The sequence below is a fragment of the Grus americana genome, chromosome 14 (assembly GCF_028858705.1).
Source record: "Grus americana isolate bGruAme1 chromosome 14, bGruAme1.mat, whole genome shotgun sequence".
NCBI classification, from domain to species: domain Eukaryota; kingdom Metazoa; phylum Chordata; class Aves; order Gruiformes; family Gruidae; genus Grus; species Grus americana.
Window position 1 is genome coordinate 13186382 of NC_072865.1, and position 25333 is coordinate 13211714.

The window sequence follows — 25333 nt, forward strand, 5'->3', positions numbered from 1 at the left end:
TCCAAAGTTGCCTGGGGCAACACATACCTTCAGAGGGCACAGGGAGACTGGCCAAATACCAGACTTGCAGAAAATCAAAGTGATTGTAAAACTTGGCTGGCTATAAAAAAATTATCAAAAGAAAAGGCAGCCGTGGCACAGCCCTGCCATGGCCAATCCACAGACAGTGGGGGGGCTAAACTCTGCGCTGCGGTGCTGCGGTGTGGGTGTTGCTGGACCAGTTCCTTGTACATGGGTACAAGTCTAGCAGGGTGCTGGGGAAATGACTACCCAAAGAAAACTCTGATTTCCTGAGATATATACAATGTCAAAAGTTAAAGGCACTCACATAAGAAAAAGTGGTAAGCCTGTGGGACATCTAAATTTAAAACTGGATCTGGTTGGGATCTGGATGTGATTGATGATAGACTGCCAGGAACTGCTCAGTCCTTGGCACAAACCTGGCCTAAGGACCGGGACTGTGTAACTGCAGGGACTGTGTTTTCTAGATTTTCCTGACTATCAAAAGTCTCTTTTTCTTTCTTTCTAAATAAATATACTCAGAAGATGCTACAAAGCGCAGTGAGTGGCAGGACTGTAAGTTGTGAGTCTCCTGTTTCTTGTTTTTCTTAAGTTATAGTGAAAAGGATGATGAAATAATGAGGGACAGGTAGTGCAAAGGAAAATCTAAAACCTATAGTCAGAGTAGTTCAGCTAACAATGCTGGCATCCAGAGGCTCCTTGCAGTGTGTGGGGTTTTCACGTTCCAAAAGCAGTAGTGCATTTTTGGCCTTGATGGTCTCTGAGATCTGAAAAACCTTCCCTATCCTTTCTATGGATTTTCTTTAGCCTTCTAAATCCCTGTGATATGAATCAATCATATCTGAGCACCTCTGTAAAAATCTCACGTCCTTTCCACTATGAGTTTCACCCATCATTCCCTTTATCAATCAATAGAACAAAAGCCAACTTCAATCTTCATTCATAATTGGTCAAAAAAACAAGTTTGAGGTTTGAAAAGAAAGTTTTGATCATTCGTCCTTAACCCAACGCCTTTCCCCTGCCCCCCCAATATATTTGGTTTCTGCCCAGGTTTGGTAATATGAGGGGCCTGGCAAGAGGGCAATGAGTTCTCATGGGATTTCTGACACCGCTGCAAGCAGCACCAGCCTTGCCCTTTGTTATCACCGAGAACCTCATAAGGACATGTGTGATCAGGAAACCTGAGATTTACAGAGTTGGAAGTGTTGAATGACCAAGGAAAAGCTGAAGCAATCATCTGAGCTGGCTCTCCAGAGGCACCGTCACCTCTTGGTCAGAGGAGACTTTGTCTCTACAGTTCTGTTTCATACCACCCTGCTCCCTTCTGACTCTTTCCAGCTGTACAGAGTGGCTCAAGGCTTCATTACATCAGACCCAAGGGAATACCTCACCTGAACTTTATATAGACCACCCGCCCAGGAAGTTTCATGGACATCACTAGTGGTAAGATCAATGTTTAAAGGATCTGTGGGATTTCAGGGGTGTTTGGACTTGGGGGATGGAGTGTCAGGGTTTTCACGGCTCTGTCTAGCGACATGAGCATCATGAAGCATGGGGACCCTATAGCGGCTCCAGGTCAGAGTGGTCTCAGAGTTATTCATAACCATTCGTGAACTCCCCAGTGTTTCTGCACAGTGGAGGTTTGGCTTTGCTGTGATTTTTGAGGCGGAGAGGAAAGTTGAGGAGCAGATAAAGGAAAATACAGAGATTTGTGTTTGATTTGTGTTTGAGTGATCAGAGACCAGTCCTGTACCCCAGAAGCCAGCATGCTTGTAGCCCTGCATGCTCAGTAGCGGGGGGACGGATGGACGGAAAAGGAGGTGGCATGAGTAAGGGCGGTATGTCACTGCTGTGGGAATGCTGGGAGCTTTATATGAAAATCAGAGCAAAACTTGGATTTTTCTGCTTGTTCAAATTAAGGATAGCTGACTCTTTCACTTGTTTTTACTAGACCCCCTGGCCAACGTGCAGAATAGCCACACAAATTACCATCATCACAGACAGCTCCTTCCTTCATCCACTGCCTGGCCTGACAGTGAAGCACAGTTTTACCCTGCTTGGTTTTACAGTGAATCCATAATTCTGTCCTCTATATCACAGTCACTGCAGGGCACGAAGCTCCTTGAGGTGACAGAGCTAAGGATGACATTTCTTTCCAGGTTACCATGCCTGGCCTGGCTGTGCTGCAACGAGAATAAGTAACCACAGGAGGAGGATGGAAAATTACCTACCAAGTCATTTGGTTTCTGTACGAGTGGTCTCCTCCCAGTTCACTCCACTGCAGAAGTTTTCTCTAAACACGTATTCCTGCAGCTCGCAGCCAATTCCACTTGCTTTTCCTCCTGCAATTTCTCCTGTCCTTGAATTTGATCGAACCAAGCTGTAACCGGCATAATATTCAGGGCTCGGAGGATATGGCTTCATGAGCTGTGCTCCAAAAAATTGAAAGAGTTGACCCATTGCTCTCCTCACCCTTCACCCCCAGCCCCAAACATGTATCACGGCCTGGGCTTCAGTTGGGGAGTTGCTGAATTTTTATTATCTTAGGCAATTTTTCTCCACAGATTGATTTCTGTGAAACACCTCAGGGTATTTGCTAACATAAACATTGCTCCAGTGGCACAGGCTGTTTGTTTACATCGATAGAAGGAAAAGAGCCCTTATTACTGAAATTTTGCCTTCTTCCCTCAAGCTTCTCCCTGGGAGCCAGCACGTAGGCAATATTGATACCTGCTTTTTTAATTTAGGGCCAATTTTCTGTATAGATGGATGTGACGATGCATAAATAATACACCACTTTGCTGCATGGATTGTTTATTCCAGACCTCATTGGCATGCATAGCACACAGGCAAACCAAAAGCTTCTCTGGATGGGTATTGTCAGATAACTTGCCAGGTTGTTCCCTAGAGAAAATCATCAGGCACACAGAGCTGGAGTTTGTAAAGTCCTTTTATTTTATCCTTTCAATGCACTCTGTGCTGGTACAGCAAAGTTCAGGCTGAATCAGCACTCCCATTAAAATTCCTTATTTTCAGGAATTTATAAGTTGTCCGTGAAAAGAAAGAGAGCAGGACACGACTGTGCAAGAGCGGAGCTCCCAGGATGAAGTCGTTCGCACCAATTTTTGAAAAGCGCACAAAACCAAAATGATAAAGGCTCTTTGTATAAAGCAAACAACGGTGCTGGGTGGCTGTCAGGCTGCAGAAGGTGGGCACTGGGGAGATCATGCTGCGTCACTCAGAGTGCTTGGCCATCTGTGCAGATGTCCGTCTGCCTGCGCCCCATTGCCCCCTGCTCTGCCTGCATGGGCAGGAGGGGACGGTGCCCATCGCCTTTCACAGGGCTTCTGGGCTCCAAGGGGACGCCAATGCCTGGACAGCTTGTTTCCTGTGGAGATGATCATGGTGCATGATATATTCCACTTAAATAGATTATGAAACGCCCAATTCTCCCATTAATTGCAAAACTCTCAAGAACTTCATTAAGTGCAGGCCTTAAATGTACAGTTTAGAGCCTTAATCACTTGATATGCCATATGCCATTTCCCAAATCTAATACTGCGAGCAAAACCCACTCCTAAGTGCTTTATGATGAACTCAATTTACAACTCATACCAAATAATATTCAATTCTTTCTTACTGTCTTGCTGCTAGGAAGTATAGTCTGCATTTTTTTTCCTATGGAAGTACGTTATTAAATCTGCTGAAATGAGGAATGAAAGAGGTTGGATTTAGCAATGTTGGATACTAAACTCTGACCTGCTCTTAGTGTTTCCTGAAAAAAATGGGGAATGGCGACGACCCCTCTGTCTCTGCCCAGCTCGCAGAATACTGATTTGCATAATGACTGCATATTAAATTTACATTAGGTTTATAGTTTATAGCAGTGCCTCACTGGCTACATAATGCATGGAAGCATTCTCAGCATCCAGATGCTGGAACGGCCGTGATTTTGTAAGCTAACATAAGCATAAAGGATTTTCCTCAGCTGACTGTATGGCGTTTGGTGTTAGTTGTTTCAGATTAGCGAGAGCCTACCTCTTTTCCCAGCATCTGGAGATGAAAAGGGAACATGCTACTGACTGGATTAATTTTTTTTAAATGTTTGTTACTAAGTTTCGCAAAAAATGCAAGCAGGGAAATACAGGCCTGAGAAGCTTAGTCAAAGCAAGCCTATTACCCAGAGGAAATTACAGTGGTCTTGCATGTATTAGTTGGGAAAAAAGGAAAACAAAAGATATTTTGTTAAATGAGACTTGTTTGGGTTGTCTGCTGGAATTGGTTTTTTTTTGGTTAGTAAGTAATTGCCAGGCTAAGCCGCAAGAACAATAATATAGGCATGGTAATAAGATAATGAATGCTGATGGATAGCTGAAGTAAATTTAGATGAGTGATCTGGCTGGCCTTATAAGAGCAAGGTGTCCTAGTTAATGGGCAGGAAAGGCTTGAAAAAATGAATATGTAAAGTATATTGAGTGAGGCATAAGTGGCAAGTCAAATGTAATAATGTTTTAGACCTGCTTTCTTCTGCACAGTGGCCATCAACACACCGCAGTCCTGTGCCATCAGCCTCAGGTGAGGAGGCAGCAAGATGGAAGATGACGTGGCAGGGTTAAGGTGCTCACTTCTGTGTCTTGACGGGAGGCACCTGATTTGATTTTAGTAGCAAAGATGTGCTAACACATGCAGCTTGTTTTCTGATGCATATACATGAGGAGGTCAATGGGAAGAAAGAGAGTATTGGAGGCTTTTTATTTCATTTGTTTTTTTAGGCCCACAAGTTCTGTGTCTAAGTTAGACAGCCAGGCTTTTAGGCTCCCTCCATAGTCAGCAGAAACAGATAGGCTGCCTCTGTGGGCATCTATTTGAGATGGTCCTGCCTTTCCTCATCCTCCTTGTCTCAGAGCCTGTAACCAGACTAGCAAGAGGAAATTAAATCATTCCCCAGAGCTGGCCAGGTTTTCCTACCCACCCCAAATCTCTCTGGCAGGCAACTGAAGCCCTTGTAGGAACAGAGGGACATGCTAGGTGGAGAGCTAACATGTCAAACCAGTGCCGTCTGTCACAGACAGCTTCAAACAAAAAAAAAAAGTATTTCTAATCTAGGTTAGATCAACCTGTTAGATCAATGGCTTTGCTCCTGCCCATGGCAAAACACGCTCACCTGCCTTGCTGTGTGCTGAACTGACTCATGTCATCTCTACTTCCACTATTTTAAGCAAGCTTCCCTCTTCAAAAAGTGCCTGGGCTGATAAAATGGGCAGATCTAGCTAGCAACACAAATTAACCATTAATGCCAGAAATATAGAAGTATCTTTTTTATTTTTTTGCAAATTCTGATAAACCTCAGCTGACGAACACTTCCCCAGAGGAGCTGGATGCAGCCAGTGTCACAGCTGCTGTTATGCCAACAACACTGCATGGCCAAAAAGTTCCCATGGGCATCGGGACACCTGATGCAAACAGTGCACAGACCCAGGAGGACTTGGTAAGCAAAGATCATAAGGTTGACAGTGGGAATAAGTGTATTTTGGGTATAATAGGTGAGCTCCCTCAGCTACGTCTTAGCCCCACGCCAGCTAGAGAGAGTGCTGCTAGGTGCAGGAACACTGACCACACCTTGTGTCTTACAATGGACCATCCTTATTGAGCTACCGGAGGCACTCACTTTGTCCAGGCTGAATTTACTCAACAGCGCTGCTCGCTGTGAAGTTATTTGTCTCCTTTTAACAACTTGGAGCAAAAACGAACATTTCTGGGTGACAGCCATCACTACAGCCCCCACCAGCAATGTCCCATCTCTTGCTCAAGGCAGTGCGGGAGGCCCAGCCTGGTCTGCATTGCCACGTTGGTTGAGGGGGTGGAGGGCTTTGAGGAGCAACTGGAATGGGACCAGAGCATGAATTGAATGAATCACTGAATCCTGGAATGGTTTGGGTTGGAAAGGATATTAAAGATCACCTTGTTCCAACCCCCCCCCCTGCCATGGGCAGGGACACCCTCCACTAGCCCAGGTTGCCCAAAGCCCCATCCAACCTGGCCTTGAACACTTCCAGGGATCCAGTGGCAGCCACAGCTTCTCTGGGCAACCTGTTCCAGGGCCTCACCACTCTAACAGTAAAGAATTTCTTTCTAACATCTAATCTAAATTGACCCTTCTTCAGCTTAAACCCATTAACCCTTGTCTTACTGCTACAAGCCTTTGTAAACAGTCCCTCCCCAGCTTTCTTGTAGGCCCCTTCAGGTACTGGAAGGCTTCTATAAGATTTCCCTGGAGCCTTCTCTTCTCTAGGCTGAACAACCCCAACTCTCTCAGCCTGTCCTCACAGGAGAGGTGCTCCAGCCCTCTGATCATCTTCATGGCCTCCTCTGGACTCGCTCCAATAGGTCCATGTCCTTCTTGTGTTGGGGACCCCAGAGCTGGATGCAGTACTCCAGGTGGGGTCTCACGAGAGCAGAGCAGAGGGGAAGAATCACCTCCCTTGACCTGCTGGGCACGCTTCTGCAAAGTGTGAATTACAAAAGTATTACTTGTTATTTCAAAATTATTGAATCTAGGGAACGTACTATTAAATCTAGCATTGGAAGTTGTCTGTGTGGTTGAACACTGCAGAAGGGTGGCAGCTGAGGCACCAGGGGTCCCTCCTTTCCTCAGGCTCTTTGGTTACAAAGTCCCCGTCACAAACACAGGTATTTTTCACAATGCGACCATGCATATTGGACAACGTGCACAGAGGGTGCAAACATGAGTCCAAGTATGCCAGGAGCTATACCTCGTGCTGACTCCTTCTGCCCTGATTCCTGCTCTGAGCGGTGGCCAGGGACCCGGCACGGCCAAAGCCTGTGGTGGGTTCAGCAGGAGGCGTCACCAGCCCCTTGCTGGTGGCGGCTGCCTGACACCCCAAGCTGCAGAGCAGAGCAGACCGCGGTGGGTCGCTCGTCGCAGCCCCGGCAGCAGGGTAAAGCCACCCTGGTGTGCTGGCAGGTGCCCCAGGGACCGGCTGGATGAGGCTGAGCCCCCGGCAGCAGGGACAAGCAGGAGGCTGGTGTAATTATGCTCCAAAATGGCTTTGGGCAAGATGCCTCACACGAGGTGGGAGGCTTGAGAAATTGCTTGAGGTGTGCAGCCAGCCCTGGCACGTCTCTTAAATGAGAACCATCTTTTTTGCTGGGATAATCTATCATACACAAAACATTCTGAAAGGCTGTATCTTTCCCCCTAACCATCTTTATCATTTTAATTTAAAAGCTTTTTAAAATTATCACCCAAATAAATGATAAGCAGTAACAGGGTAAACTGCTCTGAGCTCTCCATTAGTGCAAACAATGCAAAACGACTGTGCTCTATTTACAGAAAATTAATGAACGTAAAAAAGATGAACTGCACGTCATTCTAGTGATCGTAAGTTGTTTTTCATGCAAGGAGGTTTGCAGCTTTATACATTAAATTCTGGGACAAAAGAAACATCTCGGCAATATTAATAGTTGTAATATATGATTGTATGTAAAGGGAATAGAAATAACATTTATTTTATTTAATGAAGACTAATGAAGTTGTTCTGATCTTTCCATTACAGTTTCAACAAGTTTTTCTAATCAAGAAGATCCTACTTTTTGAAAGCTAATTTTTCATTTTAAACTTCTGAAATGCCAGCAGAACAGTGAAATGCAAAGGCAATATTGTAGGATGTCAGAACATTTCCAGTTCTAATGGGAAATTGATGCATTTCAGAGGTTTTGTTTTGTTTTTGATTAAAAGAAAAAAATCTTAGGCTATTATAGAAAAGTTTGTTTTTCTGTCATGGTGCTTTATCTATAGACAAACACAGCAGATACTCTTCCGTGGGCTTATCCAGAGCTGGATGGAAAAAGGAGGTCTCTTTCCTCAACCTGATCAGGGCAGGATACCGTGCCGTTTAAAATAAAGGACACGGTGTTGAGGGATGGGGAGATGGAAAGAGGTAATCACTGAAACCAGCTCCTCCGGGGGCACCAAAGGCAGCACAGACAATCTTTGAAAAGTGCCCTCAGCTCTCTAGGCCTGGTTACAAATACTGGAAAGCAAACAGGGCCAGACCTTCCTGTTGGGTTGGGGTATTTATGTTCAGCTTCACAAAGAAGCATGGCCATAGGAACCCACCCCTCTTTGGGATGAGGCAAAGGGAGCGCCTGGACCTGGCCAACCATGTGCATGGCTGGTAACGGGAGAAGGGCATTGACAGTCCCTTTGGTGATGTGGGCACCTAGCCTAGCTCCTGGGCAGGACAGAGTGCCTAGGGCAGGAGAGAGGAAGCTCCTTAAGCGGGGAAACAACTTAAACCTCTCTCTCATCTACTTCCTGGGCAAATGAGCTAGCTACAGAAATGTGGAGGAAGGACAAAAAGACAGCTCTGCCCTCTCTTTGCCGCCTCCAGCTATGCTGCCCCAAGCGCCGTGGGAATGCCCAGGGGTGCTTATTACTGGTGGGGGTCTCTGTCCAGGTGGACCTGCCCCATGTCCCTCCGTCAGCTGCTGGGTTTCAGGTCACGTGTTGCAGCGCTGCTTCTAGAAGAAAAAAACGCAGAGTAGTTGCACAGAATTTTGTTGTCTTAATTTCTGTCATATATATCTTATGTTGTGTTGGTGCTGCTACATAAATCTGCTGTCTAACAACTTCTCATAGCATTAATAGGGTTGTTGAGCCTTCAACATTTTTCACACCTGACAGTTTCTTAGAATGCATCAATTATTTTCCTACCTGTGTTCACAGTTTTGTTGTCATTTGGAAAAAGAAAAAACAAAGAAAGAAAAGGATTGATTTTATTTTTGATATAAACAGAAGTCTTTCATAGCCTTTATCCAAGTATGGATGTGATAACTACCAAAGCTGATGGTGAAATCTGAACTGGTGAACTGCCATTTTCAGGCCAGCAGGTGTGAAGCAGAAGAAGCAAGACAAGAAAGTCACGCTAAAAATAAGATGAAAAAATATCACTACCTGTTAGTGCCATTTCTAGCTGCATTGATGCACCGAAGCACATATAAGCACCCACAGATACACACAGAAAAATGCTTCTGTTCTGTAACATTTCATTGCTATACGCTGGGTAAAATTTCTGGTATCATTTATCTTGGGCCAAGAAACATCTGGCTTCTCCCATTCCCCCTTTCCTTCCTTAGCAATTTGGTTTTATTTTCTAGAGCCTTTGCCACCTGCCATGTGTCCCTCCCCCACTTCAGTTTCTCTTCTTTCTCCTGCTCTCACCATTAGACACCAGCTCTCCTCCAGCTTAACACTGGAATAACGCGCTGGAGGTGGCAGGTTGGTGAGACCTTCATGGCGCCTTCTGCTGTCTCTGGTGCTTCTGGAACAGCAGCACGCCATGCAATGGCAGACAGGTTCTTGTCATACTCAGGAGCCCTGATGGCATACTAGCCTTTTTTTAAAAAAAATATTTTAGTATATTTAAAAAAAAAAAGACACAAAAAGACTTTTGTCCCTTTGTACTTTGTGCTTTCCCTCAGCAGTGTCACCCACACATTTATTTGGCTTCTTTCTTGCCCTTACACACATAAAATAGAAAGCTGACAATTTTAGTAAGTGTAGACTTTTCTGCCTAATTAAGATTAACATAGACCGTTCAAGTATTAGTACAGGAGCTGAACCTTGGTGCCTTTCAGGAATTGCTCATCTATTTGCTGGGTCAGGTTCTGATTAACTGTTTTAACACTTACATATTTGCAGTGCGATGTCATGCGATAGAGCTACTTATGTGGTCCTGCCCTTCACAGCATGCACAGGGAGACAGCCCCTCCCCAGTGTGCACACATGATTTACATGCTTTGCCATACTCTTTGGTGTTCGCCAAAACTGTGGGCATCACGCATCCTTGCGTGGTGAGGAAACGGTATGACCCAGCAAGCTGCCTCTTCGGAGCCCCCGGCTCCTCCTCATGCCTGCGGGGGTGACTCGAGAGCCTGCTGCCCTCTGGGTAAAACGGAGCAATAAAACGGCTCCAGACAGGTCGACATGACATTAAACTTGTAGTGGTTGCAACCACCAGTAACCGCTGGGCTGGTGACCCGGAGCAAGTCACGTCCACCTGTGCCTCTGCCATCCCCAGAAATACAACGTGATTTCTGGAAGACCTGCCCTGCTGACCGTGAACTCATTAAGGAGCAGAGGAGGATTTTCCTAGGGGGGTTTTTTTTTTGTACTTTTGTGCTTTTCATGTGTGGTGAGGGAACAGCTTTCTCCTGCACCAGTCATCGCTGGCTCCGGGGTGCAGCAGGACCGGGGGAAACGGGGCAGGGAGGGCAGCCTGCGGCCCCAGGGAAGGGCAGCAAGGTGACCTCTTGGCTGTACCCCGAACCCCGCTGGTACCTGCTTCACCTTGCTGGATGCTTCCAGCAGAGACCCAGCCCCGCGGGAGTGCTGCGCTTTGCCTGCAAACACCACCAGCGGTGGCTGGATGCTGCTCACGCTGCCGTGCCGGCCGGGCTGGGTGCTGCAAGGGGCAAAGCTGCAAGGGGCTGTAACCCGCCAAACCCTACGGCCCCACTGTATTTCCAAGGAGGGAGCTCTGTCTCCAGCTACCCTCCCCCTTCTCCTCCTTCCTTGCCCCCTCTCAGTTTCAGGGGTGTAGAGGTCTCTGCTGGCTGTTCCCATCGCAATTTATAAAAAAAACCAAAACAAATCCACTTTGCAGTGGAAGCAATTCAAGATGCGGCCGAAACCATGGGGAGCAGGATTTGGCCCCCGGGGGAGCAGGGCCCACCTGCGGCCTCAGCCAGCATGGCTGCTCCCCAGGAGCTCGGCACACGGCCGGGGCTGCGGGCGCAGAGCAGGGGGGGACCGGAGAGGGGAAAAACCAAACCCACCCAGGGAAATTATTTACGTGACTTTGATTTCTGCACAAATCTTGCCCTAAAAAGGGCACAGCTGTCACTCCATTTGTCAACATCAGCAAGTAATTATGTAAAGAAAAACATCATTGTACTTTTGACTTTGACGCTGTTGTATCGGCCAGAGACCGATAGATGGACCACTTGGATTACGCGAGGTAATCGCACGGTGTGGATGTGCAGAGCTGGAAGGTCTCCTCTGGCTTCAGCTAAGCTTGTTATTTTTTTTCCCTAATAATAGAGTGAGAATTGAGAGAGAAAATTAGCAGTAGAAAAAGCAGCTCCTCTTTGTTGAATAGACAGTTTAATTTATTCCTGAGCACAATGTACCTGAAGAATGATAAGAAACAACTTTGATATCATGCTAAATAAATAAATAAATAAGAGGTTACATAACCTAATTTTCTCTGGGTCTTACAGCAGTTTCTATTTTATCAGCTTTCATTTAACTGGAGCAAAATTAATAAGACGAGAAAAGTAGGGCTACCTGGAATTCTATGAGATTTCTTAAAAAGAAGAAGAAAGTGTCTGTAAGCTAATTATTTTGTGTGCAGGTTGCTGCGTGGCAATTCGGGAGGGCTGGCCTCCAGGAGAAGCTGCTGGTGGGTGAGCAGCACCGATGGCTGGGTCCCTGGGTCCCCAGGCTGGAGCTCGCCGGCAGAGAGGGCACCCCACACTGCTGGGGTGCTCGGGGTGCTCGGGCTTGACACGCGGCCATCTGCATCTTGGAGCTGGGGGCACCAGGGAAGCAGAAATGTCCGCGTGCACCTCAGCCACGGTGAGTGCAAGCTGAATGCTCCCAGGCATTGTAACCACCCCCAAGATTTCAGAGGCAGCTGATTAAAACAGATTAAAATGATTTACTCAATGTGAGAGCACAAGCAGCCCTTTAGTTAATAATTTCCTCCCGTTCTCCCCTCTCGTTTCCCAAGAACAAGAACTAAGTAGAAGGGAAAGCAAGGGATGAAATAAACATATTTAAAATTTATTTCCAGATTTCAATTCTCCTTGATTTAGAGATGGACCAGTACTACAAGTGCAACAAGAGGGGATGACGACAGCCACCCACCTCCTTTCCCCAGTGTCTGACATTCATGTGCAGGAGCCCGGAGCCCATCAGTCTGTCACCAGCTGAAGGTGCCTTCAGGATGGCTTTAGCCTCTTTGGCTTCGAGGATGTTTTAAAATCAGTCTGGAAGGAATAATAGATATGAGGCTTTAGATGTAAAATTCCCTGTTAAGAAAAGCAGTGGTAGGTAACGTTATTTTTTTGTCTCCTGTTGCGTTGCAAGGGAGGGCGTGTGTGTACATATAGAAAAGACCCACCCATGAAGAGGCTCCTTTGCAGCAGGTCTACTTTTGATGAGCGAGACTAGCATTAACCCGCAGAGGAGGGTGTCAGCGAGTCCGATGAGCTGGTGAGGTGAGGGGGAATTGCATCACTGCGGAAATTCAGCCTGCAAAGCTGCCGCAGGTTGTACTGCAGCTACATCTTTTAGGCTCGATGTTTCTGAGAGGCTTAAACTGTCACAGCAAAAGGAGGAAGGTCCCGTCCTCTTCGACCGAGGGGCCAGCTCAGTGGCCGTGCACGCAGCACCTCCTGCTTTTCCGCCCTTGGGCCGAGCTTAAGGGCTTCTGGTAATGAGCAGACCTGATGCCAGGAGTGCCTGGGAGCTGGCTCAGCCTTCTCCTGACAGCGATGCCGTCTGCCAGCCGCTGGTCCCAGGGCATAAAGAACTCTCGTAATGATCTGACATGGAACTAAGCCTCTTGCTTTACACACGTTGTAACTGTGCTGCTGGAAGTGAATGTGTATATGCAAATTGTACATCAGTAAACAGTGACAAATGTGGCCTGATTCCTCAGGTGTTAGGCATTTAAGTTGGTATCTTTTGTGTGCTGGAAACACAAAATGGGAATGGGAAAATAAATTAGCCAGTATTCAGGTTTATTTCAGTGGGACTTACCTTTTTTTTTTTACAAAAGGAAGAAATTCCCTGGTTGTGCAGCACGTTGAGAGACGCTAGCCGTAAAGAAGCAACGGGTGCTTTTAGCTTGCTTCCTGCAGCACTTACTGCTTTCACACCACTCAAATAACGATAAAACTCGGGTGTGTGTGGTTCAGCACGTCATTACATGGTTCCCTCTCTGGCCCGCGGTGTGCCGGTCTCGCCGCTTGTTCCCCCATGCCGGGTGACGTACAGGCAGGGGTTACAGGCAGACACCTGCCGTGCGCTCCTGCTGCCAGGCCGAGGGCACCGCTAGCCCAAAACGTCTCTGAGACGTCGGGTGAAACAGGCTGGGGGCAGCTTCACGTCAGAGCTACGCTGCCACAGAACCATTGCCACGGACTCGCCTTCACTGCGCCAACAAGCTTTCCACCATAAAGAAGGTAACGCAGGAGCGTAGCAGGCTGCAGATAGGATTTGCGCTAGACTGTGGTATAGAAATATATTGCAGATGGTATTTACTTAAAAGACAAGTAAATTTTTATTTTTGTGTCTGCTTGGAATAAACCCAATTAAAAGCTAAGCAGAGTGTTTTCCTCTTCACTTAAAATATTACAATTAGAGGCAACATCTGTGTTGCACAATTCATTATTTGTATATGCAATGTTGTAAAATACACTTTCCCAACATTATAAACTGCTGTACAAAAAATCTGCAACTAACTAATTAAACACCATTAAAATGCTAATCTAATTTGGAGTAAGACAGCTCAATATAATTTCTTGTCTTTAAAGTGTTTTTCTTATTCCATTACAGAACCCCAGGGAAACTGTGCTCTGGGGTGAGCTGGGGGCCCTTTCACCGTAGATGAAGTCTGTTAAATACAGACTGACACTTCAGCTGAACTCAGCATCGGGATGTTAGAATTGGAGAAACGCCCCATGGACTGTCCTTGAACCAACAAGATTTGAGTCAAACAAGACTTCAGGGTCACAGCCACAGCCCTGAGCGGCACAGGGAACAGACGCATCTCTGCACCTCATGGTACCTGGCGAGGACAGCTTTTCAGCCCCAGAAGTTACTTAACGCAGAACACAACGGGAGCCCTCTCTGGAAGGACAAAAAGAATTGCTCACTGCCATGCAAGCGTCCAGCTGTATTCAGCTTGCTTTTGGGCTGGTGTTGCCTTCAGTCCCTCTCTCCCACGTCAGCCAGTTCCTTAACCAGTGCCCTCCACTTCCATCCCTCCTGCTGTGAAACCCCGGTGGTGGCTGCACCCTCCTGGGCGATGCAGGGCTTGCAGAAGACCTTTAGTCCCGTGCCTCCAGGTGCAAGGGCAGGAAGGTGGAGAGACATGAGAGTAGCTGCTCATCCTCTGGTGCGTGGTAGGAGCTCGACCCATCTGTGGAGTGACTCACAGCGTCAGGAGACTGATTAAGCAGACGAATACCTCTGTGTGGGTTATAAATAGCCTAAGGAGTACATAGCCTATTTCAAGGCAAAGTCAGAGGATGACCTTGATCGTCGTCACTGGCAGCTTACATCAGCCGATGTGCCTTTGCCCAGAGGTGGATCAAACAGGCGTGCATGTCGGAGCAGGGATAGCTGCGAGGAGAAACTCCTTCTCCGGGGAATCTCACTGGCGACTCTCCTGTCGCTGCATTACCTGACTGCAGCTCCAGCCCGGCATCAGTAACTACGGATGGAAATGCGGTGTCAGCATGTTAGCAGACACGCTGTGAATAAGCTTGCGGACAGGACCCTTCAGACCACGTACGTTTAATCTTAGTGATGGATTTAGCTGGGGTACAAGGGAGTTGCCTTCTCCACCAGTGCAGCCAAGTTTATCCGGGACTGTGAATTGATCTGAGCCCCTGGATGCCTACAAGTACGGCCCTGCTATTAGGGAGCAGAAGTGGGGACACTTCAATAGCAGGTCTCTCTTGGAAAGACCCATTAACCCCTCCCCCCCCCCCCCGTTAATCCAGAGATACTCAGTGGGGTTTGTCTCATCTCTGTCCATTTAACCTCAGCTGTGCGCTGTTTCTTCAGCCCAGGCAGCTGATTGCGTTCCCAATTCCACTTAAGCTGGCAGAGTATCTTCGAACAGCCCATTACAGCTGCCAGTCATCTAAATTACATCATTTGCATTGATTTGATTAATACAAAGAGGTTTTATCCATTTAGAACGGAAACTGATTTTCTGTTGCCGTTGTGCACACGACGCCTGGAGACGAAGGCACGTCGGGCTTGCTTTGCCTTCCAGACATCTCTGTTCCCACCGCGCGGCTGGTGCCCATCAGCTCACGGAGGTACCGCACTGTGCAGTCAGCGAGGCCCGTTTCAGGGCGTCCCTGCTTGTTTCCCACCCACCAGGAATCATTTTATCAATGCTGTATTTTCCCTGCACAGTTGCCACTTTTCTCCTATCAAAGAGATGAAACACAACTACCTTGTGCTAGGACACAGCCACGAGAGAACATATTAAACTGAAGCTCATCACCTCATCGGCCTATGGGTTGCAAAGTATTTGAACAATGAATTGAACTCTTTTCCTCCGAAATGAAGCCATTTGTCTCCTAAAAGGGAACTTCCCTATGATGAAGAAATCCAAAATTCCACTGGGGTTACATCTTTGCTTCAACACTGCTTTTCTCCCGTAGCTGTGGAGAAATGTAATGCTAAAAAAAAGTAGAAAATGGTATTTTATTGTGTCAGTGAAAGGAGGGGTGAAGTGAGAAAGGGAAAGCTTAATTTAAAAAAAAACAAAAAAGGCAGAGAGAGTTTCTGTTACAGATGGAAGGTGGAACCACAAACTCCAGAAAGCCAGATCAAATGCCATACAGATAGATTCCCTCAGTGATTAATTAGTTTGTCAGGAAAAAAAAAAAAAAAAGTCAAATAAACTGTGTTTTTCACTGTTTCTTTTGCCGGATCCCATGTTACGCTCTTGACGATCCCAAGGGGAACCCTCCGCTGCTGTCTGTCTCAAACCACTTTGTTCTGGTGCCCTCTGCTCAGTCCCAGGCTGCTCCCGCCTGCAGAGAGCGTGGAAAGAGAACAGAAAAACCTCAGCGCCTATGGGGAACAGTTATTTTTGGGGAGTGTTATCAACTTACCTTTCATTGCACTCTGTTTTGAGGCAGCAAGGCTTTTGCTTGGTGACTTTAGGACAAAACAAGTTGCTCATTCTCTCTTCTGAAAGATATCCCATGTCTGGAAGGGAGCTGAGGCCAGAATGGGGAGAGAGAAAGCGTCACGACGAGCATGAACTGCCTCTCTGATCTGGTTTGGTGTCATCCTAGCCTGTGGAGTAGGAAATGTTCTGACTGCATGCAGCAATGACAGAGTTAGATAGTCTGTAATTACCATCAGTTGTTATATATGTTTGTTATATAGCCAGTGTAAGAGAAAAATTGCTCAATAAAATTTTTGCTTCGTGAAGCTATGGGAACTTTGCAGCATAAATAGCTATGTATACATTGGTGTCAGACCTTGTGGCATCTATGTTCTTAAGGGGAAAAAAAATCATCATATTTAATCACTAAGCTAGTAAGAGTGCTTTTATCTTGTCCTAGACACCGCCACCCTTGCCGCACTTCGCAGGCCTGGCACGCAGGCGTGTCCGTGTGCCCTGCAAACCTGTGCTGAAGGTGGTGTCTCAGCTCGGCTCATTGCCCAGCTGCGGTAACAAACATTGATGAAGATAGAACTGAAAATGCTGAAACACTCAAGGAATAGTCAGTGTCCTCAATTACATTTGTCGAGTGAATCTGAGAGTAAAACCTGCTGCCCTACAGGTCTGATCCTGCTGGCACGTCCTGCAGGGGGGAGCCACGGGGCAGCCTGGTGGGTTTACAAACGTGCACAAAGCCACGTTGCCCCCGCACAGGGGCTGGACACGAGGAGTCAGTGGCTTTTTTTGTGATTCCTCAAGTTCCTGCCAGAGGCAGCTCGCTCTGAAACAGTCCTGCCATGAACTTGGGCTCGCTCTCCCAGCTGTATTCAGGTGCCCGTGCTTACCTTCTGGGGCACGTCAGAGTACCACGTCCCATGGACTATGCTGCAAAACACAGCACGTTGTTCTCCTGCTGAGGAACCAGCTCCTCAGTCTGTCATTTCTTTTTCTTGCTCCTTTTTCTCCTGGTCCTGAGGCTCCCTGGGGCTGTGCAGAGCGGAGCATGGGTGAGATGCTCTCATCCCTGCCTGAGCAGGATGAGCCCAGCACCACGAGCATCTGAATGCTGGAGCAGAAATCACGAAATTTGAAAGTTATTTTGGGCTGCTGAAAGACGACTAGCTGTGCCAATGATGTTTAACAAAACATCTGTTTGTGCTGGGTCAGCAGGCACCAAAGGCAACCACCCGTTCCTGCCCACCTGACTGCCAGCCAGGCTTTTAGGTCATCCACCTGCCATCGGTTTTCTTGGAGGCTGAAGAAACCAGAGTCCTCCCAGAAGCAGCAGAAAGCCTCACCACATTATTTTTCTATGGTTTGTCCTCCCGGCCAGACTTTCTGGCTGACACCACTGGCAGCTTTGTCCAGGAAACTGGGAACAAACTTTACGCTCAGGTGGGAAGGGGAAAACCTGTGTGACCGGGACCTGGTTTATCAACGTATAGGAAAGATGTTGGTTGGTGCCAAAATAGTCAGCAACACCTGCCCTGGCCCTGACACTACAAGATATGCATGAAGATCAAGAAATTAAATCTAGCAGAAATCAAGCTCTGACGCTTGTCTGGCTTTTGGTGAGTAGGTAGGCAGCGGGCTGCCCTGCCTGGCTACCCTTCCCTCTCTCCAGTGACTGACCCGCACCACGCTGGGAAGGGAGCACGCGGGAGTCGTTTGCCCCTCTGCCAAACCAGGGATATGCTTGTGGAAAAAAACCCAAAAAGCAGCAAAGGTACTGCTTGTGCCTGCACAGGGCAGAAGTGACGGGGCTGGCTGCGCCCAGAGGAGCTGCGCCGTGCCCAGAGGAGCTGGGCTGCTTTGGAGCTGCCAGGTATCCAGGCTGCTGATTTGCAGTTTTAATGCAGGTTAAGCCCAAGTGTCACAGGAGACAGGAGGAAAGCAGAAAAGAAAGGTTTTGGGGTAGAGCCATTAACGAATCCCTGTAAAATATATTTTCCACTCTTGCTGATATTAAAGTTTTTTTTAAAACAAACAAACAAACAACACTCAAACTGATTCCTCTTTTCCAGGCTTAGATTTGATTTAAAGCGCTGTTAGGCTGCTTAGATCTATTTTGGATGAGCCAGTTCAGACAAGCCTGCAGGCAGATCCCATTAGCACCTGCTCTTTCCCACCTTGGTGAAGTCCCTTTGCGTGACCTGGAGGGTGATGGACGGCTGGAAGTGTAAACTCAGAGACAACCAGTGACTGCAGCGGTGAGCACACATGCAGGGACCAACTAATTCACCCACAGACACCGTGTGGGTAAAGAGAAAATATCATAAATAGCCAGACAATGCACTGCAACTTCTCTCTTTTTCTAGAATATATGCAACTTCTCTTTCCCTTACTTTTAGGAAACGCACTGATGCATTACATGGCTGATAATTCTTAGGAAAGTTCCCCGTCTAAAGTTTTTTCTTCTGTGAAAGCTTTTAATAATTCAAATCCAACCTAGAAACTCACCGCAAGGGACACTTTGTCTTCTCAGCTGTGCAGCAGAGAGCCTAGACCCTGCCTCTCTGATGCTGGACTACTCAAGACTCGTCCTTACAAATTATTAGGGCTAATTTAGCTTTTATTAATTCCAAATTTTCCTAATTTTAATTCACATACCAAAGAGACTGGCTGGTTGACATGATCCTCACCACGGCCGAGCCATCAGCCAAAATCAGCCTAAGTTTTGCTGACCATCGCGCCTGTTAACTTTGGCTCAGCTCTTCCGTGGACACAGAATTACCTGCTCCACCCGGGCAGCTCTGCCAGCAGTAATTCAATGGGAAGTTACTGGATTTCGATGCTACAGACCACCATGGCGTTCCCTGCCATGACCTTCAGGTGGGCTGGCAGAGCGGGGGAGGTTATGAACTTACTGAAGAATAAGGAATTGTACATACTAGGAGGTATTAAATAGTATGGGCAAAACTTTACAGATTAATCTTTCTTCTTTGTTAACATAAGTACCTGGAAAAACATGGAACTTATCTAAAATAAATACATAGATACATGCATACATATAGGTATATAAGTCTGATGGGCATGCGTGTATATATTTCAAAGCAGGGATATTGGACGTGCACAGCTTTGCTTCCCAGGGTTAAAGTATTTCATGATTACTCAGTTTAAATCCTCCCACTACATAACTGCCAGGATGAAAATTATATTTTGGTTCCTTTCCTCTTGTACAGTGTTAATTTTTTAATGTCAAATGTGACGCTTTTGACAGTCATAAAAAGTATTAATTTGTAAATTAATTTATTTATAGGCTTTTCTATGGAGTTCAGCACCATCAAGTCTGAATGCCCTTCGAAAGTTGCTAGGTGACGCTGTCATACCTCAGTCTGATGAACAAATGAGAGCTCGCAATATTGATGCAGTGACTTCAACCAAACATCCAGCTTTCATTTTGATAGAGGCTTTTTTTTTTACCTTTGCAAATCATTGTAGGTTTGTTATGAACTGCAAGGAAGCTCAAATTATACTATTCACCAGTTATGATTTAGTTCATAACTAAGCTGGTTCATAAAGTCAATGTAAATCTTTCCATGTTGTTTTCATGGAAATCAGAGCAAATTCATGTATTTGCATGAGCAACAAGATTCATAGACTGATCGAGAAAAAAACATTTTTACAACTTCTAACCCAAATCAAAGAGGTAGCTAATTCTTTGTTTTCCTGCCTGCACCGAAAGGGAGTACAGCTGATCTGGGGAGCGCGGCGTCTCCGTAACGCTCCTTCGCATGCAGGGAGACGAGCTGAAACCTCGTGCGTACAGAGGGCCCAGGTCCCGCGTACACACCAGAAACATACGTGTGTACGTATGTGCTCGTGAAGCCAGGTCCGAGGAGTCAATTCTGGCAACAGGGATCCTTAATCAGAACAAGCATATTTTTTTCCGGCCCATTCCCAGTGGCTGGCACCATCATAGCTAAGGTTAGAGCTTTATCGCAGGGAAATGGATGAAAAGAGCAAACACTCTTTTATTTTTTCACATAATTTTCCTTTTTTTTTTTTTTTTTTTCTTAAACAATTCCTGGTTTCTTTCCTCCCTGTTTTGAAATAGTAACAACACTACCTTGACCCGGAGTGTTCGCCAGGTGTTTCCACTTACATGGACTTGGTGAGAAACGTGCTCCTAACAACTTCCCTGAGGCAGGACCCATGGAGCTGGGAAACGTCTCTCATGGGGCTCCTCTGCAGCAAAACTGTGAGCTTGAAAAGGGGCTGCGATGGGCTTTCAAGGCTTTGGCCTGGCTCTCTCTAGCAACATTTTTGTGATCCAAATTGGCATTGATTTGAGATGTGTTCCTGGGCAGGGTAAACAATAGCTTAAAGCAGCTGCTAATTAGCTCGGCTCTGTTCTGTTCTTGCTTTTCATGTCTAGATACCTCCTTCAGAAATAAGAAGCAGAAGGAAAACATCCAAGCAGAAGAATCAGAAGGCAAAGGAAAAGAAATGGATGGGGATTGCAAGTGAAAAATTAATGAGGAGAGACCTCATTTCACAAAGCTTACATAAAGCTGGGCGGCATCTGTGCAAGGAACAGTGACCCAGAAAGAGAAATCTGTACAAATTCAGAGCAAGGTGCAGAACTTGGTAGCCTCTTTCCCTCCGAGATGCGCCTACTTTCACAAACAAGGATCCCTTGTTTATGGCCACTGCGAGCTCATATTTGAAATTTCTACCTCGTTTTCCCTCCCTTCCGACGCAGCAGGGCTCTTGGTGCTCACGGAGCGTGAGTCCAGAGAAACTGCACTGTGGGCTCCCATGGCTCGTCTCACCTTTATTTGGGGATATCAAACCTCCTTATGCAGCCATTGTTCTTCTAGCCATTCATCATATATATATACATATATATGTACACACACACATATATATAAATAAAAGCACTTCTGGCCAAGATGAAACCCTTTGTACCTTTGTACCACCGCTGCTGCCCATCTGGCTGATGAGAATTCCCTTTCTGGAAAGCTTGGGATTATTCCCAGTGTAGGTGAGCAGGTAAAAATCTGTGCTTGTGGGTGCAGCAGAAGTCTGCAGAAAGTAATTCTTGCTGGGGGGGGGTGGAAAGGCACCTGGATAGTACTAAAAAGTATGGGGAATATTTCTCACTGTTTCACATGCAAACCCTCAATGAATGGGCATCTCCTTTCATAGCCGATCCCACAAGAAAAAGACCTTTAGTACCTTGTATGACAGGGCTGAGATTCTCACCCCGAACGGTTTGAATTACACCCCTTGCTCACTTGCCTGTTGCCCTGAGTGGAAACTCGGGAGAATTATTTAAAATGAAAACTTTTGTCTTCTATATTAAGATCACCTCCAGTCATACTGAGCAGCTCACTCTCTGCTATTTATGGATCTCCAGGTATTAACACTAATTTCTCCTGCCAATCTTTGCCTTACAGTTCGAATAAAGGAATTGAGGCATCATCTGCTATCGCATCGCATCAGCTTTTTCTCCGAGTAGCATCATCTGTTAGCAGTCAGTCTAATTTGATTGTTTCCAAACCAGAAAGGACAGCTGTCAGCCGCCTCCCAGAATGGATTCAAAGGCTATAATCAAGAAATCTTCTCCAAGAAGTTGTTCAAAGCTGGTGCTTATCACTCTTCAAAAGACTGTGAAGACAATAAACTAGTCAATTTACTCTAATGGACAGGTGCAATCTGAGTATTTAGTGTCTTGTTAATATTGACTGGCAAGACTTAAAGGAATTTGAATGCCATGGATGTCAGCTGGTAGACCGGCAGGACATGCAGCAGTGATGATAAATATTTGTACATGCACAAGAAGCTAATTCCAGTTTATTTTCTGAGGTGTTAACTATGGAAATTAATAACGTTTAAAACTCGCACTTCATGAATCTGTTCAGATTTCCCTTTGAAACACTCACTGTTAGCTCTTGTAACGTTGCAGGGAACCACCGTACAACAGCAGGGATTTCTCCCGATGAAGCCGATCTGGGTTCTCTCTATTTGGCACTGATATTTCCTGCCCTCTTCCGACTCCCCCACTTCTGCCCGCATCCCACCCGCCGGCGACTTAAAGCATCCTTATTCTCATATCACCTGAGCCAGGTAGGGCACAGGATTATTATCTCCACTTACCCACTTACAGAGTGGGAGGGCACCCACAGAGAGCCTGCTCCCCACCTCCTGGGAGGTATTCAGCTCGGTCAGCATCTCCGAGCGGCACCTGCAACTGGTGATCCCCGAAGCAGAATGCTTATTTTCCTAAGTGAGAGCTGCCCAGGACCAGACCCCCTTGGAGGATGTCATCTGCACAGCAGCCTCAACCTGGTGGTTTTACGGTATTTATGTATTTTGGGTTCGTTTAAGAATGTTGTTGCAGAGGGAGAGACTATTAAACCGTCCATTGCACAGTTAAGTCTAGAAAAATACACACTCCCCAAAGTTCGGTTTCTTTCTGTTTTGCTCCCGGCACCTGCATCTGCCTGAGCCTGGGACCTCTGCGCTGGGGGAAGAGCATCCCCAGGGGCTGGCGCAGGAAAGCCGGGGTAGCCAGCCAGTGACTTCTTAACCTGAAGATACTAATTAAAAAATGCCCTTGAGCCAGCTCCAAGTCAGGTAACAAAACAAAAGGCCCCGAAAAGCCTGGAGAGGGATGGATGTTCAGTAAATAACAAGACCTGTGAGACCTTAGTGTTGGTGACAGGCAGACAATTGCAACAGAGAGAGCTTAAGACTTACTGAAACTTGTTTAAAACCACTTACGTACAGTTTCTTTTTCAGAAATACAGGTGAGTTACTTCCCTCTCCCCAAGGATCTGATTATTTAGTAGACTTGTACTGGCTTAACAAAGAAAGAACTATACACAAGCTAATAACTGTATTTTTAAAATACATTCTCTGTTTTGCCTTTTGTGAGCTGAAAGAATCTTTTTGATGCTGACAATTGATTAGAGCTAGATAAACAGTACTAAGCAGACAAAATATTTCTTGAATGTGAGCATTTAGGGGATCCTGAATAATTTTTATCCCTTATCAACCTTTAAAAGGATTTTCATTAATCACTGAACAGCACAGCTAAATAAATTGCAAAACGGCGATGTGCCTGTAAACCATTGATTTTGACCATCTGCTTTTTTCAAACACAATTTGGACTTTAACCTATTTTCTGCTTTTTTTTTTACGTGTCTGTAACTTTCCAGTATAAGCATAAAATATTATTATATGCAACAAATAGAGCATATTTAAGGACATACTTTCAATAAAATAGTTTTCAAACTTTTGATGTTTGTAGCCATTATCCTATCACGATAGGAATAATAGCAGTCAACGGGTGCCGAAACTCTTACAATAAAAGTGCAGCAAAGTGGATACGAAGCTTTAATGTACTGACATTTGTATGCATCTATAATCCTAGTATTTGACTAACTCCACAAATTCCATTTTGCTTCCAGATTTCTGCATTTTTATACCAAAAGCATTATATGGAAAGCTGATGCTTTAGAAATGGACTGATCTCATAGTAATTCTGCATCATGATAAGAATTTTGCCATAACCCACGTGACTGCTGTGAAATATATGTTTCTATTTCAGTTAATATAGAAAAAACTACCTATTTCTATATACTGGGGCTGATACAGAGATCTAGAAAATCTAGACTGTAGTGAAAGCGATGAAGCCAATTTAATAGAAAAAATGTGAAAATACCAAAGGCTTGCCCATTTCTTAGTATGTGCAGGACCTGTCTCCATGCCACTGAATGCGGTAGAGGCTTCGCCATTGATGCCCGAGGGCGGTGGGGCGCTCCCTCCAGCACAGCACCCAGCCCGCCTTTCGCAAGAGAATCCTACCGTCTCTTCCAACCTGCCCTTCAAGTCTAGTATGTGCTAATAAAATTGCTCTAATAAATTAGCGATTACTGATCCAGATATAAAAAGGTAGCTGCCCTCAGCAGAAACAACAACAAAAAGATGAACCTCTCCAACAAAAAAATTTGTATTTTCAAATGCGGTGGTTAAAAATCCAGTTTCAGAAACACATAATACAAACCAGAGAGAGCTCTTAAAGATGGGCTATAGCTGATCTCCCTGTACAGCTTGCCTTTTAGTTTCTCCGGTTGCTAAGATACTAGCAGTATTACCTCTCACTATGTCTTTGGGATTTGAAGATTTATATTCCCTTACCCCCTGTAAAAGTCTCCTCCAGGTATTGCATCCATACCTTTACCTGCACCTCTCCTTTCAGAAAGAGCAGGCGGAGAGCGTAGGTGAGATTCTCCGCACGTATAAAGCCACAGACCTCCAGTTACTCCAGCGGAGCACTCCTACCTTACAACCACTTACAATCTGGCCTGGGAAATGCAACTGCTTTATTTAGAAATTAACAGTCTTGAGGTTGTGTCATACCAGGTAACACAGACTCTTCTATAAATGCAAATAACTTCACTGCCCTAAAAGATGCCAGAATTATTTTATATGAGGGTTCTGATTTTCAAAATTAGCTTGCAAATTCTATGCTCAAACACCTGATCACCTCAATCAAAACAATTTTGATGTCTAAATGGTTTTGTATTTTAGTACTCTGCCATCAGCCTTGAACCATCGTGCAGCCTCCAGGCTGGAGAAGTTATCTTCAGGGTTTATATAAATTTTATAAATGATGATGTCCGTTTCCAGGAGAACTGAAGATGGAGTGATTTGAAAGAAACTCACTCTTAAAGTTCATCACTCTCACTAAGCGTGATTAAACACTATATAATTTAACATTATTTGCTGATAGAAAATCAAAGCGTTTGCCCCCAGCATGCTGACATTTACAGCAGCGGAGAACATTTGCACATTTTATGCTTATAATAACAGATGAGGTATGAAATGGATTCTGATAATGCTTTGAACACCATGGAAGTCTTGTCATTTATCACAGCATATGAGCTTGCTCTGGATCCCTACCATTATTGTGATGTATTTCTATACAGTAGAAGTAAAGAAAAGCTTCATTTTGATGATGGATAGTGGATGAATCTTCAAAAGTCCAGTAAGCAGGCTCTCTTCAACCAAGCCCCACTATAGTGCTAATCTCATTGCTTGCAGGTTTGGTGGTTTGGTTTTGTTTGGGGGTTTTTTTTGTGGTTTTTTTTTTTTTTTTTTTGTTAATAAAGACTTGGGTAGATAAATAGCTGATGGGGATTGTCTGTAACTCCTTACTGCAAAGAGATCTTGAGATGCTCTAGTGTTTTACATCTCTGTGAAACTATATCACAAATAACCAGTTATGTGGAGTAATCTCAAGAAACTGCGTATCAGTCTAAATTTTAAATGACTGCAAGTCAAATGCAAGT

At 45.6% G+C, this 25333-nt stretch overlaps 1 long non-coding RNA gene across 1 annotated transcript in view; it reads left to right on the forward strand.

Annotated features, from left to right (window-relative positions):
* Positions 1–16706, forward strand: part of LOC129212878 (uncharacterized) — a 38192-nt gene extending 21486 nt beyond the window's left edge. Inside the window, exon 3 of the long non-coding RNA XR_008579310.1 lies at positions 13670–16706. This is a non-coding gene — a long non-coding RNA (uncharacterized LOC129212878). The remainder of the gene's footprint in view (positions 1–13669) is intronic.
* The last annotated feature ends 8627 nt before the right edge of the window (positions 16707–25333 follow it).